General features: G+C 41.3%; 1 protein-coding gene across 1 annotated transcript in view; it reads left to right on the top strand.

The window, feature by feature from the left end:
• The window catches only part of LOC132400430 (PC3-like endoprotease variant B), a 1,805,907-nt gene that overhangs the window by 882,214 nt on the left and 909,823 nt on the right, over window positions 1-13,870 (top strand). The window lies entirely within an intron of this gene.

Genomic DNA, 13,870 nt, shown 5'->3' with positions numbered 1-13,870 from the left:
CAGGAAGAAGAAAAGGGTTCAAAGAGTACAGGGGATACAGGAGGGTTGGGGTACAGGGAGTTCAGGGATTTGGGAGTTTCATGAGGTTCATAGAGTGTACAAGATGTACGGTGGATTCAGGTGATACAGGAATTCAAGGGGTACAGCAGCTTCAGATGTTCGGGGTGTACAGGATTCAGGTGGTACACATGGAATACAGGGTTCAAGGGGTACAGTGGGTTCAGGTGTCCAGTGGGTTCAGGATGTTCAGGGGTACAAGAGGTAGAGGGGATGCAGGGGGTAGATGGGGCACAGGAGATACAGGGGTTACAGTGGATTCAGGAGGTTTAGGGGGTACAGTGGTTCAGGGGATATGGGGTAGAAGAGGTACAGGAGATTCAGGGCTTCTGGGGTACATGGGATAGAAGAGGTTCAGGGGGTTTAGTGGGTTTAGGAGATACAGGGGTACAGTGGCTTCAGGAGGTACAGAGAGCTCAGGCATTATGGGGGGTACAGTGTGATCAGGAGATATACAGAGGTACAGGGGAGTACAGTGGGTTCAGGAGTTATGGGGGTACTGTGGGTTTAGGGGGTATACAGGAGTTAGAGGGGGTACAGGAGTTATATGGGGGTACAGTGGATTTATGAGATATATGGGGGTATGAGGGGTTGAGGAGGAACATGGGGTACAATAGGTTCAGGAGGTACGAGGATACAGGGGGTTCAGGAGGTAGAGGAGGTACTGGAGGTTTAGGGGGTATAAGTGTTACCTAGTAAAGTGGCCACTTTAATATCCCAAGTGTCTGGAGAGAAGCTGACAAATTTCACAGTAGATATTTGGCAGGGATGAACATCGATGCTCTGTTATTGTCATGTATCTGGGCTATTTAAGCAAATAAGGCTTTTTAAAGACAACTGGATGAGGAGAGGCAGGATAAAATTTGTAAATTCTGTGCTCTCGGTAGGGAAGCACACTTGAAGGACATGCAGCTCTGAAAAATAAGTACTTCAGTACGGCATTCGAGCTTCTCTCTGACTCGTGTTCTCATCAAGCAAGGCTCACACTGTGAATGTGAGAGTACTGCACTCGCCCAAACATTTTAGAAATGTGTCAAATCATCGTTGTTAATAAAGGAACAGTGCCTTACCGAAACAGTGTTAGGCAAAACTTATTTCTTATTTCTTGTGGCTTTATTTCTGTCAGCTTCTCTCTAGACTCTTGAAATGATAAAGCTACTGGTTTAAATCACATCAAGTCAAGTAACTACAAGAATCATTAGAAGGGAAAAGATGAAATATGAAAGCAAGCTGGCAAACAATATCAAAGTGGATAGTAAAAGCTTTTCCAGTTATGTAAAAAAAAGAGAAATGAGGGTGGATAGAAGACTACTAGAAAATGAGGCCGGAGAAATAATAATGGGGGACAAAAAGACAGCTGATAAACTCAATGAGTATTTTGCATCAGGCTTTCACTGTGGAAGACATTAGCAGTGTGCCAGATGTTGAAGGGTGTGAGGGAAGAGAAGTGAGTGCAGTTATTATAAAAGAGAAGGTGCTCAAAAAGCTGAAAGACCTAAAGGCATATAAATCAGCAGGACAAGAATTGTGCCATGGGGTTCTGATAGAGATTGTGGAGGCATTAGAAATGAGCTTTCCAAAATCATTGGACTCATGACATGGTGCCAGAGGACTGGAAAAATGCAAATTTCATTCCACTCTATAAGAAAGGAGGAAGACAGCAAGAAGTAAATTATGGTCCAGTTAGCCTGATATCAGTGGTTGGGAAGATGTTAGAGTCAATTGTTAAGGATGAGGTGATGCAGCACTTGGTGACACAGGACAAGATTGGACAAAGCATGTTTCCTTAAGGAAAAATCCTGCCTGACAAACCTGTTGGAATTCTTTCAGGAGATTACAAGTAGGATAGATGAAGGGGTTGCAGTGGATGTTGTATATTTGGATTTTCAGAAGGCCTTTGACAAGGTGCCACACATGATGCTGCTTACCAAGTTACAAGCCCATGGCATTGCAGGGAAGTTACTAACATGGTTGGAGCATTGGCTGATTGGTAGGAGATGGGTGGCAACTCTTTCCTTTCTACATTATTTTACAAAATTTCATAGTTCTTTCAAATTACATGCAATTTCATTCTGTTGGTGAATTCTAGTATTATTCTCCCATTTCACTAATGTTATTTTACTGTGATAGAGGCACGTGTGACAAGAGAACACACTCATGACAGCCTGCAGCTCCAAGAAACCTCCTTACATTTTCCTCTTTTTCTTTCCTTGTTGCTACATTTGACAAAATTGCATGACCTCATGTTTTGACCTTATTCTCTTCTGATTATCATATGACCTTTTTAAATAAATCTTCAAATTTCATTTATTTTATTTTCATTATCAGTCCTTGTTCATTCTACAAAGAATTCAGTTCAATTGGTCAAATACAATATCTCTTTAAAAATTGTGCTACCCAACCCTAATTAAATCATGTTTTTTAATTAGATTAGTAATTTCAAAGATATTCTTTATTTGCCACATATACATTGAAACATGCAATGAAATGTGTTGTTTGTGACAATGACATACAATCTGAAGACGTTGTGAGGGTAGTCCGCAAGGGTTGCCCCCCTTCTGGCACCCACGTTGCATGCCAACAGCTTACTAACCCCAACCTGTATGTCTTTGGACTGTGGGAGGTAAGTAGAACCCCCAAAGGAGTCCCACATGGTCATAGCCACCCACAAGCCCCTTATAGACAGCGGCATGAATTGAACCTTGATGTTACAGCTGCCCCTGAAATGTGTTGAACTAACTGCTACACTGCCATTTCATCCTACAATGCTGATCATTGCTGGCAATTTAAGTCAGAGTAACTAGTTTATAATTATCTGTACTCTCCCATTCTCCTAAAGACATTATTTCCAAAGAATATTGAGGAAACATGGCCAGTCATCTTTATCTTCCTTGGAGCAGCACAGTAGCATGGCAGCTAGCGCAAGGCTTTAGAGTGCCAGCTGGTTCAAACACACCGCTGTCAAAATCAGAATCCGAATCCGGTTTAATATCACTGGCATTTATCATGAAATGTGTTGTTTTGCGGCAACAGCACATTGCAATTGTTCATTTGTTATGTGGCATAAGTAATCGGGATTGTTTTTTTGGTGAATTTTTCTACAGAAGTGATTTGCCATTGCCACCTTCTGGGCAGTGTCTTTACAAGGTGGGTGACCCCAGCCGTTATCGATACTCTTCAGAGATTGTCTGCCTGTTGCCAGATTGCATGGCTTTGCTCCGGTTACTCCAGTTTCCTCCAATATTCCATCAATAGAAGATTAGGATTAGCAAATTGTGAACATGCTACACTGGCCTGAGAAACATGGTGACATTCGTAGGCTACCCCCAGCACATCCTTGGACTGTGTTTGTCATTGATGCAAACACCGCACTTTACTCTATGTGCTTCTGTTTTGATGTACTTTACATGTGACAAATAAACCTAATTGATCTCTAATCTCGAAGTTGGCAGGCTTCAGTAATTTGTCTGCATATCATATCACTAACTACTTTTATACTGTACATCTTTAAATCATGGTCTCATGAAACCATTTTATCAGTAGGGTAAAAACTCATTTACTCTATTCACAATGCCATGTCAGGAAAAAGACAACTTTGTGTTCACAGAATTCATTCTAAACCTTATCATAAGTTACACTCAGTGATCACTTTATTAAGTATGGAGTAGAACCTGGTATGGTCTTCAGCTGTTTGTGGCCCATCCACCTTAAGGTTCAATGTGTTATGTGTTCAGAGATGTTCTTCTGCACACCACTGTTGTAATGTGTGGTTATTTAAGTTACTATCACCTTCCTGTCAGCTTGAACCAGTCTGGCCATTCTCCTCTGACCTGCTGCTCACGGGATAAGCAGGTTAATTGGTCATTGTTACTTGTCCCATGATTAGGCTGGATTAAATAGGTGGGTTGCTGGGCAGTGTGGCTCAGGGGGTCAGAAAAGGCTCATCCACACTGTATCACTAAATAAATAAGTTCACAAACCAAAGTGTATTTAAATCTTTATTGAATGATGATGTGAATGCAGAAGTCCATCTTCTATGTTTTTGTAATATACAAAGCAAATGTGTAAGTGTCAATAAAAGAAAGTCTGAGTTACTGTTCCACTGGTAAAGAATTATCACCAGCTGTCCTTACTGTCCTTGGGACTGGAATGGCTCCTACTTGCAAACTCTGTGCTGTGCACCATGACCCACAATTGATGTTCTTCAATTTAACCACTGTTATCAGTATTGATGGATCTCCTGCCACCTGTTTTTTCTCTACTTAACACTCTTCTTGAGGAACTCATTCAAAGATTCCAAGTATATTTATTATCAAAGTATGAATGCAGTATACAACCTGTGATTCGTGTTCCCCAAAGACAGCCACAAAACAAAGAGGACATAGATTTTAAACTTGTTGTTTAACCTTTTTCAACTCAAGTCACTTTTATTGTCATTTCAGCCATAACTACTGGTACAGTACATAGTAAAAATGAGACAACGTTTTTCAGGACCATTGTGTTACATGACACAGTACAAAAACTAGACTGAACTACGTTAAAAAAACAACACAGAAAAAAGCTACACTAGACTTCAGACCTACCCAGGACCGCATAAAGTGCACAAAACAGTGCAGGCATTACAATAAATAATAAACAGGACAATAGGGCAGTAAGGTGTCAGTCCAGGCTCTGGGTATTGAGGAGTCTGATGGCTTGGGGGAAGAAACTGTTACATAGTCTGGTCATGAGAGCTCGAATGTTCGGTGCCTTTTCCCAGAGGGCAGGAGGGAGAAGAGATTGTATGAGGGGTGTGTGGGGTCCTTCATAATGCTGTTTGCTTTGCAGATGCAACGTGTAGTGTAAATGTCCGTGATGGCAGGAAGAGAGACCCTGATGATCTTCTCATCTGACCTCACTATCCGCTGCAGGGTCTTGTGATCCGAGATGGTGCAATTTCCGAACCAGGCAGTGATGCAGCTGCTCAGGATGCTCTCAATACAACCCCTGTAGAATGTGATGAGGATGGGAGGGGGGGGGGGGGGGGGTGGGAGATGGACTTTCGTCAGCTGTCGCAGAAAGTAGAAAATGATGGTCCATTGCTCTAACGGCACTCTCAGATGGTGGGTACATTGTTCTAACTGCACTCTCAGATGGTGGGTACATTACTCTAACGGCACTCTCAGATGGTGAGGGCATTTCTCTAATTGCACTCTCAGATGGTGGGTACATTGTTCTAACTGCACTCTCAGATGATGGACCAGGTGAGATTCTCCACCAGGTGAACACCAAGAAATTTGGTGCTCTTAACAATCTCTACCGACGAGCCATCGATGTTCAGTGGGGAGTGGTTACTCCATGCCCTCCTGAAGTCAACAACCATCTCTTTTGTTTTGTTCATATTCAGAGACAGGTTTTTGGCTCTGTACCAGTCTGTTAGCCACTGCATATCCTGTCTGTAAGCTGACTCATCGTTCTTGCTGATGAGACCCACCATGGCTATGTCATCGGTGAACTTGATGATGTGGTTCGAGCTGTGTCTTGCAGCACAGTCGTGGGTCAGCAGAGTGAACAGCTGTAGACTGAGCACACAGCCTTGGGGGGGGGGGGCCGTGCTCAGTGTGATGGTGTTGGAGATGCTGCTTCCAATCCAGACTGACTGAGGTCCCCCAGTCAGGAAGTCTAGGATCCAGTTGCAGAGGGAAGTGTTCAGGCCCAGTAGGCTCAGCTTTCCAGTCAGTTTCTGAGGGATGATTTTCTTGAGGAACTCATTCTTCACCATTTTTGGATGTTGCTTTTAAATGTTTTTTTTTCATGATCATGACTGTGTACACTTCAATCCCGAGGCATCACACATTTACTGCAGAATTGGACATTGGTAAGGTATTAATAGTTCAATCAGGCGGATGAGTTGGGAAAGAAGAGAACGGGTAGTTTTTCGGCTTATCTCAGGAATTGTTTGTAGGTAGCAGAGTCAAATATTTTCAATAAAAGTCCAAGTGCATGGCATAATAGGGGCTAAAAAGGGCTGGAGAGACCTAGAAGCTTGAAGCTTTATTGTTGGTTTGCAAATGATCTCTTGAGTAGTCACATTCAGAGTGAGAGCTAGGAGGAATAATCTGTCCACTTGGTTCCACTAAATATCTATGATCAGATGAATGTAGACAGCAGATGAATAAAAACACAAGATTCTGCAGATGAATGGAAATCCAGTGCAACACACACAAAATGCCACAGGAAATGGAGGGAAATGAACTGTCAACACTTCAGTCTAAGATCTTTCATCCATATTGAAGGGGTCTCAAACAGCAGACAAAGCTCTTCTATGCTACAATAATGGTGATTTTTTTTTGTCGGGTATATTTATTGAGAATACAGGGTTTACATCCTTGATGATTGTTTACTTATAATAATGAAGGAATGAATGAGTGAATATTGTCTCAGGAAAGCAGCATCCATTATAATGACTCCCACCACCCAGGCCATGCCTTCTTCTCACTGCTACAGCCTTATCCACACTACCAGATTCAGGAACAGTCAGCCTCTTGAACCAGTTAACTCAGCTTCACTTGCCCCATCACAGAACTGTTCCCATAACCTATGAACTCTCTTTCAAGGACTCTTCATCTCATGTCTCAAAATTTATTGCTTATTTAGTGTTTTTCTCAGTTCAAGCTGGTCTCTCTTCCCGCCATTACGGATATTTACACTACACACTGCATCCACAAAGCAAACAACATTATGAAGGACCCCATGCACCCCTCATGCAAACTCTTCTCCCTCCTGCCGTCTGGGAAAAGGCACCGAAGCATTTGGGCTCTCACGACCGGACTATGTAACAGTTTCTTCCCCCAAGCTATCAGACTCCTCAATACCCAGAGCCTGGACTTACTGCCCTATTGTCCTGTTTATTATTTATTGTAATGCCTGCACTGTTCTGTGTACTTTATGCAGTCCTGGGTCTGTAGTCTTGTGTAGTTTTTGTGTTGGTTTACGTAGTTCAGTTTAGTTTTAGTATTGTTCATGTACCACCACTGTCCTGAAAAACGTTGTCTCGTTTTTACTGTGTACTGTACCAGCAGTTATGGTCAAAATGACAATAAAAAGTGACTTGACTTGGTAACACCTGAAGTACAGGCGTACCCAAGAACTCTCATTTCTCAATTGCTATGAACATTTGGACTATTCTAGTGAAGTTTTTATTGTGGCTCTCTGGAGAATTGCATGACTATTGCTATGTAAGCTAATTGTTTAATGCTATTGTTTAGTGACTTCGGGATGATACCATTTGTAGATATTACTACTGGGGCAATGTATACTCTGCCAATGTTCCATAGACTTTCAGTTTCCTCTTTTAATTCAGCATATTTCTGGTTTTTCACTTATTAGTTTCTGTATGTTTTGTTTATTATTAGCAGTATTTCTTTTTGTATATGCACTGTGTGTTGTATTTTGCACATTGCTTGTTGTCCATCCATTCTAATGAATGCTGTCTTTCATCGATTCTACTATGTTTCTTGCATTTACTATGAATGCCTGCAAGGAAATGAATCTCAGTATATAGTGATGTATATGTTCTACCACTTGCCTACATATCAGTGGCAATTCACTGTAATCAATTCACGGGCATCACAGAAGCATATTGGTTAACCAATTAATTTGCTGCGTCAGTGATCATTGATCAGGGTTTGATTCCTGCTGTTGTCTGTAAGGAGTTTGTACTTTCTCCTCATGACCACATAGGTTTCCTCCAGGTGTCCCATACTCCAAAGTTAGGGTGTGTTAGTCGTGGGCATGCTATGTTGGCACTTGAAGCATGGCAACACTTGCAGACAGCTGCCAGTACTGTCATTTCAGAAAGGTCTGGATTATGAATCTGTGAAATGTGTAGTGAAATTTTCTAAAGCAATTTATCTTAATTTGTCATTGAAAACACCACAGAAGTTTGTCTACAGTTGTCAGTAAAACATTTTAGATGAAAAATGTTTTTATCTAATTTTTTTATCAGTTGTACATTTTCCCACTGGTGTCTAATGTACAAGTCTTCCTTAAATGGCCCAATTTGTTCTCAGTTTTCTGCTGGGCATCTGTAGCATCCAACATTTGTGTTTTGGCTTCACAAAACATGCCTCAATCTCTGCTCATTTGCCTCCATTCATCAGTCAATTTATTACAGATTGTTCAATGTCATTTCCTGTACACAAGTGTAAAGGAGAACAAAATAATTGTTACTCTGGATCCAAAGCAGCACAAAAAAAAAAGATAAAGACCACAATAATAATTCTAGAAAGCACACAATAAATATAAATATATAAGATAGTTTATTTGTGTAGATTGATTGTATGTCCACATAGTGAAGCAAGGCTGTACATAATGTGACGGACAGGAAATAATAAAGTAGTGGTGAGTTGGTGGCTGGAGGTGTTGGTCAATCTTACTGCTTGGGGAAAGTAACTCTTTTTGAGCCTGGTGGTCCAAGCATGGATGCTATGTAGTCTCCTCCTCACTGATGGGAGTGTGACTAACAGCCCATCAGCAAGGCGAATAGGAGTTTTCATGATGTTAGTGGCCTTTTTCTGGCAGCTACTGTATGTATGTCTTTGATGGCAGTTAGGCTGGTGCCAATGTTGTGTTGGTAGTTTTGTCTACCGTTGCAGAGCCTTCCTGTCCGCTGAAGTGCATTTTCTGTACAAGCAGTGATACAACTTGTTGGGATGCTCCATCAATATCTTTGTGACACACTATTATAGTGATCGGAGTGCTTCATCATGGAAACCTGCTGTCATTAAAATTTCCCGTTATACAGCTGCACATCTCCCAGCTGCTTTCATAGCATTTGGGGGATCTATACCCATTTGCTGGTATGTTAGATGTTTAAAGATTATTTTCACAGGTACACCATGATTGACATATTTATTTTTGTTGCTAACAAGTCCATTCTTACTAGACGTGTCTATTTTCACCAGCAGTTTATGATTAGCATGCAAAAGCATGCTGTTCAAATTTATTGCTGAAGAGGAGTTTCTTATGTTTAACTGAAGTCAGCTGAAAGGTAGTGGTAAGCTCATTTAAAGCCAATATTTTAATGAGTGAGTTCTATTTTACCGGGCTTAATAAAGTAGGTTTTGATGGTATCAGAGAGTTCATTGTTAACAAAATGATTTATTGTTCTGCATCCTTTGCCATCAGCTACATTATGACCTAACCTCTGCTCTCACAGAGAAGTTAAATACTAAAGTCTTCATGTGGTGATGCATCGTTTACAGATTTTAGATGTGAAATATAGGAAGGTAAGTTCTGAAGAAGATGTATTTGCAATTCTGTGGTAAATCTGATGGGCATGAGGGTTTGCACACATTTAATTACTGGTAAGATCACCTTGCCTGAAACATCAAGTACAGACCCATGGCAGCATGCATTTGGTTAGTTCCCATCTGAGTGGTCAACTACTACTCCTCTACCTCTTCCCAATCACTGGGCCTTGTAAACACGGAAATTCCAAGAAGAAGTTGAACCAGGTACTGACAGCACCAGAGGGCATAGCTTTAATGTGATAGGAGAGAAATAAGAACTTGAGGGGCATCTTTTCCAACCAGAGTCTGGTTAGTATACAAAATGAGCTGCCAGAGGAAGATGTGATATAGTATCCTATAGGAAGCATATGTTCGTTCATTTGTTCGTTATGTACCCTGTCATAAGACATAGGTGATCGTGGTCTTTGCATGACCATGATTGCTCTTAGCATATTTTTTCTGCTGAAGTGGTTTGCCATTGCCTTCTTCTTGGGAGTGACTTTACAAAATGCTAGCGGAGGGACGGAGTGTTTTACACCTCCTTTGAGAGAGATGTATTTTCACCTTGCCACCTTAGGAAGAACATGGATAGGTACATAGAAACATAGAGATCTCCAGCACATTACAGGCCCTTTGGCCCACAATGTGGTGCTGACCATGTAACCTATTCTAGAAAGTGCCCAGAATGTCCCTACTCCATAGCCCTCTATATTTCTAAGCTCCATGTACCAATCCAAGAGTCTCTTAAAAGACCCTATTGTGTTGCCTCTACCACATTTGCTAGCAGTGCATTCCATGTACCGTCCATTCTCTGTGTGAAAAGCTTAGCTTTGACATAGATTGGAGAAATTTAGAAAGATGTGGCATGGTCCAAACAGGCAAGTAGGACTAACTTAGATGGGAATCTTGGTTGATTTGAACCAGTAGATCCAAGGGCCCATTTCCATGCTGTAAAGCTCCATGACAGATACGTGGAAAGGATTTGAGAGCTTGGAAACAAACACAGGCAAATGGGACTGGCAGTAAGCTTGTTATACTACAGGTAGGTCAGCAACTTGGTTGCTATAGATGAGTTTGCTGAAGGATCTGCTTTCTCTTCTATTCTTTTGTCTACGCAACCAAAGCTGCTGGGGTATGGAGCTGAGCAAAGCAGAAAATTTGACAAACTTTGATTGTTTATTGTGTACTAGAAAATATATTGACTGGCTGCATCACAACTTGGTATAGAAACACCAATGACTTTGAGTGAGAAATCTTATGAAAGGTAGTGGATTTGGCCCAGTACATCACAGGTAAAGCTCTCCCAATCATTGAGCGCATCCACACTGATGTAGGAAAGCAGCACCCATCGTCAAAGATCCTCACTACCCAGCTCTTGCTTTTTTTTCTTGCTCCTGCCATCATGTAGAAGGTACAAGAACCTCAGGGCTCACTACACCAGGTTCATAAACAGTTACTGCTCCTCAAACATCAGGCTCTTGAACGAAAAGGCTTAACTACATTCATTTGCCATCCATTGAGATGATCCCTCAACCAATGATTTCACTTTAAGGGCTCAATATTTCATGTTCTCTTTATTTAGTGCTATTTATTTACATTTGCATTTGCACAGTTTGTTGTCCTCTGCATTCTGGTTGATCTTTCACTGATCCTGTTATAGTTACTGTTCTATATATTTGTTGAGCGTGCCTAGAAGGGATATGAATCTCAGGGTTGTATAGGGTGACGTGTATATACTTTGATAATAAAATTGAACTTTGAATGGCTTGGATTGCAGGTACATTGGCAGTGAAATCACAGTTGGGCTTGTGAGGCAGGAGTGTCAGGGTTGACTTCATCCTTCCTCAAATCCTCAATGTGAGAGAAGCAATGGAGGTGATCATGGGTTCGCGTGCGGTCTCCAGACCGCACACTCTGCTCTAAATCTCATTAAACTGTCTCGGAGACAGCAAAGCATTCAAATCAGCTGCAAAGTACACCATCAAAATGTAAATCACTGGTTCCAATCACACACAGTCTACTATTAGATCATAAACACTTGAAAGTATGCAGCTACTGGAAATCAACAACAGCACACACAAAATGGCAGAGAAACTCGGCAGATCAGGTCAGGCAGCATCTATGGAGGGAGAATAAATAGCCGATGTTACAGTTTGAGACCATTGTTCAGTTCTGAACAAGGGTCTCAGTCTGAAATGAAAACTGTTTATTCCTCCCCGTAGGTACTGCCTGATTTGCTGAGTTTTCTGGCATTTTATGTGTGCAGCCTAGTAGTAGAATCATATTTGAAAGAAGAAGGTGTAAAAGTTTTTTTTTTAATTTCTAGTTTAGCACAACACTGATGGGTCTGTTCCTGTGCCGTATTGTTTTATGTTCTGTTTTCCGTGTTCTTATCCAGATCAAGATGATCTGCAGGAATCCTGTGTTTTTGGTCAGCACATAAATAACATATTTGAGATTGTTACACAAAGTGATCATTGGGTTGGTTATGGAGAATGATGTAAGTCCTCAGGCGAAGATCAGGTCTGGTTTGGGATTTACTCTTGTTTTCATCCAGGATTGTATAGAGTCATAGGGTACCACAGCAAAGAAACAAGCCCTTCAGCTGCCTCATCTGTGCCAGACTGTTACTCTGCCTAGATGCATTAAAGTTCACCTGGACTATTGCCCTTCATACCCCTCCCATCCATGTATCCGTCTGAATTGTTAGATGTTTGCTGTCTGCATCTCCATAAGCAAAGGATTCTGAGGTTAGGAATTCAGTCTAATGGAGGTGACACACCTGGGTTGCAATATTCCACAGTCTTGCATGTTGGGTCAATAACAACCTCATTATACCATATTTAAATATATTCAAGGTTGGGATCGATAACTTCTGAAGGGCTAAAGGGATAAGATTATAGGCATCACTGAGTCCATGAAACACTGCAGCACAGAAACAAACCCTTCAGCCCATCTAGGCCATGCTGTACATTATACTGCCTAGTCCCATTGACCTGGACCTGGACCACAGCCCTCCCCTCCAGGTACTGATCCAAATTTCTCTTAAATGCTGAAATCAAATCTACATCATGCCACTTCCACTGGCAGCTCATCCCATACTTTCACCTCCCTCTGAGTGAAGGAGTGCCCCCTTATGTTCCCCTTCAATATTTCACCTTTCATCCTTGACCCATGACCTCTAGTTCATTCTAGTCTCATTCAACCACAGTGTAAAAAGCCAGCTTGCTTTACCCTATCTATAGGCCTCATAATTTTGTATACCTCTATCAAATCTCCTCTCAATCTATTACATTCCAATGAATAAAGTCCTAACCAATTTAATCTTTCCGTATAACTGAGGTCCTCAATACCAGGCAATATCCTTGTAAATTTTCTTCAAACTCCTGCAATCTAATTGATACCTTTCCTGTAGATAAATGGCTAAAACTGCACCTATTACTCCAAATTAAGCCTCACCAGCTTTTATACAACTTCAACATAACATCCCACCTCCTATACTCAATATTTTGAGTTATAAAGGCCAATGTGCCAAAAGGTTCCTTTATGACCCTATCAATCTGTGACGCCACTTCCAAGAAATTATGTTTCAGTAATCCCAGATCCCTCTGTTGTACCACACTTCTCCATGACCTTACCCTGGTTGGTTCTCACATTTGTCTGCACTAAATTACATCTAATTTTTCAGCCTGTTTTTTTTCCATCTGGTCCATATCCTGCTGCAAGTTTCTATTCAGGAAAGTAGAAGTGAGACTGAATATCAGATATGGCTTAATTGAACAGTTAATCCCTCACATGGGATCATCAGACCTGTTCCATCTTTGATGTATTATATTCCCAATAGGACTGAAACTTACATTTCCCATCAGGGCAGTTATTGCTTAAACTTTAGTGGTTTAACCCATTTGTACAATCATTTTGTTTTCTTTTACTCTTTTATACTGAAGAATGACACAGTGAATGAAGACAAAAGCACATGCTGAATGTATCATCATATATGTTATAAATAAAATATATTTTTGGGGAGTAAACCCTGGTATATCCACACTCGCAGATCACTGTTTGGTTCACTTTACTTGCTGCATCTGATCCACAGTGGCAATGATTTTGTTCTCCTTTTCTCTCCTGTACTGAAGAATGACCATAAACAATTCAAAATCCTGAATCTTGAGATAACATCACCAACTTTCTCATTGATACACCTGCAGTGGTTCTTATATTGATGTAATTATGCCACCCCTGAATCTACAACCTAGTTTCTTAAACACGAGGAAGTCTGCAGACACTGGAAATCCAAAGCAATACACACAAAATGCTGAAGGAACTTGGCAAATCAGGCAGCATCCATGGAAATGAATGGGCAGTCAACGTTCCAAGCTGAGACCCTTCTTCAGGACTGAGAAGGAAGAAGGAAGATGCTGGAATAAAAAAGAATGGGGGGGGGAGGTGAGGGGAAGGAGCTGGAAGGTGATAGGTGAAGCCAGGTGGGTGGGGAAGTAAAGGGTTGGAGAGGAAGGAATCTGATAGGGGAGAGTGAACCA

The sequence above is a fragment of the Hypanus sabinus genome, chromosome 10 (assembly GCF_030144855.1).
Source record: "Hypanus sabinus isolate sHypSab1 chromosome 10, sHypSab1.hap1, whole genome shotgun sequence".
Taxonomy (NCBI): domain Eukaryota; kingdom Metazoa; phylum Chordata; class Chondrichthyes; order Myliobatiformes; family Dasyatidae; genus Hypanus; species Hypanus sabinus.
This window is presented reverse-complemented; position numbering and strand designations above follow the sequence as displayed.